The sequence below is a fragment of the Echinops telfairi genome, unplaced genomic scaffold, assembly GCF_000313985.2.
Source record: "Echinops telfairi isolate 266 unplaced genomic scaffold, ASM31398v2 ScPeMD7_7457;HRSCAF=8495, whole genome shotgun sequence".
In the NCBI taxonomy this organism is placed as follows: Eukaryota; Metazoa; Chordata; class Mammalia; order Afrosoricida; family Tenrecidae; genus Echinops; species Echinops telfairi.
In genome coordinates this window covers 25,239,047-25,242,100 of record NW_022111357.1, presented here as the reverse complement: position 1 = coordinate 25,242,100, position 3,054 = coordinate 25,239,047, and the positions used below count along the sequence as shown (strand labels likewise).

Below are 3,054 nucleotides of genomic sequence, written 5' to 3'. Positions count from 1 at the left end.
CCTGCGGTCTCCCCTCCCAGTGGAATTCTCCGGGCGGGTGGCCAGGCCCCTTTGGCACAGCAGCCGGCCCTGAGCTCTGTTTTTCTGTTTCTGTGAAGGCCAAGGGGCCTGTGCTGGGTCAGACCCAGCTGGTTTCCGCGGAAGCTTCACCCAAAGTTTCTTCTCACTCCGGCTCGCTCTCACCATTGTCCCCCACTTGAAGAAGTCCCGAGGACAAGCGTTTGCTCACGTGGAACCGGCAGGTCGAGGTCCTCCGTGTTCTGGCCTGAGGTGGGGATCAGCAAGGCCTGGGGTCCCCGGTTATTCTGAATGAAAAGGCTGCTCATGGAGACAGGCCACAGGAGGTCAGACCGAGGAGGTCAGTCCCTACCAGGGCCTTCAGAGTGGGGCAGAGGGGTGAGGGCAACGGAAAAGGGGGGAGGTCTGGAGAGGTAACTGCGAGGGCGTGGGGGACGGTAACACACAGGCCGTGTTCCAGGGGTCTCCGTGGGGCTGCCTGCCTCCCTTTGCCAGACATTGTCAGACTTTGAGAGCCGGTGTGGTTCTTGGTTAAAAACCGTTTCATTGGCGTATAATCCACATCTCATTCAAGGCAAGAGTTCAATCCCAAGAAGAGTTGTACAATCATCACCACAATCAATGTCACAACGTTTTCTTCATTCTTGTCCTCATTGTTGCTGGTGTGGCTCTTAAGAAGGCGAGGCCACTTCTAAAGGGAAGCGGAGGGTGACTCAGAAGGTCATCTGTCCCTCAGATTGCGGGTCAAATGGTGGCAGGCTCAGGAACGAGGTTACAGCTATGACGTGAGTGTGTGTGTATCTGAGGCTTTACGTGGTGTTCTTTTAATCCAAATCACAAGAAAATATTGCTGCTTGGGAAAGGGAATTGTGAACATCTACCTAACAGCCTGAAGTGTGGATTAAAATTCAATGTAAAGAAGACCCGGATCCTTATAACTAGACCAAGGTAACATTCTGATAAATGAAGAAAAGATTAAAGTTCTCAACGATTTCATTTAGCTTGGATTCACAATGAATGCTCATAGAAGCAGCAGTCAAGAGATCAAATGCCATATTGCATTGGGTAAATCTGCTACATAAGATATGGCAAAAAACCCAAACTATTATAGGGGGAAAAAGGGGCTTCTGGGGGGTACAATGGGGGAGGGAAGGATTAAGGGGAGATGATATCAAGGAGTTCGAGAAGAAAGAAACTGTATGGAAATTGATTGTGGTAGCAATTGTACAATCCTGTTGGCTGTGATTGAATTATGGATTGTTATGATATCTGTAAGAGCTCCTGATAAAATGATTAAAAAATTTTAAAAGTGTTCAAAGCAAGGAAGGTGTGCCTGATCCAAGCTATGCTATTTCCCATCGCCTCACATGCCTGTGAAAGTTGGACCTTGCATAAGGAAGACCGAAGAAGGACGGGTGCGTTGGGGTGCTGGTGAAGAGCATTGGAAGGACCACAGTCTGCCGAAAGACACACATCTGCGTGTGAGGAAGTGCAGCCAGCGGGCTCCTGAGAGGCGAGGATGGCGAGACTCCGTCTCACATGCGTTGGACGTGTCATCTGGAGAGAACGTTCCCTGGGAAAGGACACCCTGCTTGGTCAAGTAGAAGGGCAGTGAAAACAAGGAAGACTCTTGATGAGACGTTGGCACACGGGGCTCAAATGAGACAATACTTGGGGAGACGGCCCAGGAACTGGCAACGTTTGGTTCTCTTGAACATAGAGTCATTTCACTGTGAGCTGGAACTGAGAACAACTACTACCTCAAAGTGGGTCCTGATCCCCAGCAGTAGCCTGTTACTTCCCTAATCGCCCCCATAACTGAGGGTAGGATCTGTGAGTTCTGCGTGCCCCCCGACTATGCACAACCAAACCCACCAGAGAAGCAGAGAGGGCAGTGTGGGGGAGGGCTGGGGTCAGAATTGGCCAAACTCCGGGGAGTGAGGGATGTCTGAGCTCTACCTCAAAGGAGCCAGCTTTGTGCTGATCCTGACACTGGTCCTTTGGCGGTTTAATTAAATCCAGAGGCGGTTTAATTAAATCCAGATGCTCTCTTACGCGCTTAGCAGGGAGAGTAGTAAGGAGCCACTTCCTAGGGTGGCCCCGTGTTTAGGCACTCAGCTGCTCAGCACGAGGGCAGTGATTGGAATGAGAGCAAAGACCTGGTGGTTTTCTCCAGGAAGGGCCACAGCCAAGAAAGCCTGATGGCCAGTTCGACTCTTTCATCGTGAGGTCCTGCTCTGAGCTCAAACGGTCTCAATGGCCACAGGTTTGCTTTGGTTTTGTGGATCAGCCAGAGATGGAGGAAAGGCCTGTGGGACACTGAGGGACACTGAGGGCCGGGAGGAGAGTGTCAATTCTCAGGATTCCAGAAGACTGGGAGGGCCGGCGTCGGGCTGAAGAGAGGCCTTCACATTTGTGAGTTGGAGAAAAGTCCCGGTCACATTCTCCTAATTAAAGACCATCCCCACAACATCCTCCCATTAGAGTGCTGCCGTGATGTTCCCTCCAGCGCGCTCATGGCTGATCACCATGCGGCCGAGGCCTTTCCTTATGGGAGCAGACGGGTTTCTTTTGTCCAGCTGCTCAAGGGGCACTGGAACCCCCTCTGCCTGTCCCCGATGCTAGTATTAGGTTTCTTCCCCAGTGAGCGCAGGGACCTCTAGGGTTAAGATACTGCCCACCTGGTTACATATGCAGTTAATGAGATCTGCATGTCCTGAGAATATATCCGCCTGTGAAAGAATATATTCATGCTCTCTGGTTCCTACTGCCCTGGAAGAGGTGAGCCCTGGCACGGTTTGTCTGTTTAATTATTCCCTTCAATTAGTCCCTTGGGAACCATCTGGTTGTGGGATGGCTCCCACAAAGGACCCCAGTTGGTGCAGTGGGTTAAACACTGGGCTATGACAGTTGTCAAAACCGCGTGGTATTGGTACAATGACAGATACTCAGACCAATGGAAAAGAACTGAAAACCCAGAAATAAAATCATCAACATACAGACAACTGATCTTCGATAAGGGCCCCAAAAATATCA

At 50.8% G+C, this 3,054-nt stretch overlaps 1 protein-coding gene across 1 annotated transcript in view; it reads left to right on the top strand.

The window, feature by feature from the left end:
- Positions 1-207: 207 nt before the first annotated feature.
- Positions 208-3,054, top strand: part of LOC101647942 (phospholipase A2 group V) — a 29,228-nt gene continuing 26,381 nt past the window's right edge. Inside the window, exon 1 of the mRNA XM_045299050.1 lies at positions 208-358. The gene's annotated coding sequence lies outside the window, so the exon portion shown is untranslated. The remainder of the gene's footprint in view (positions 359-3,054) is intronic.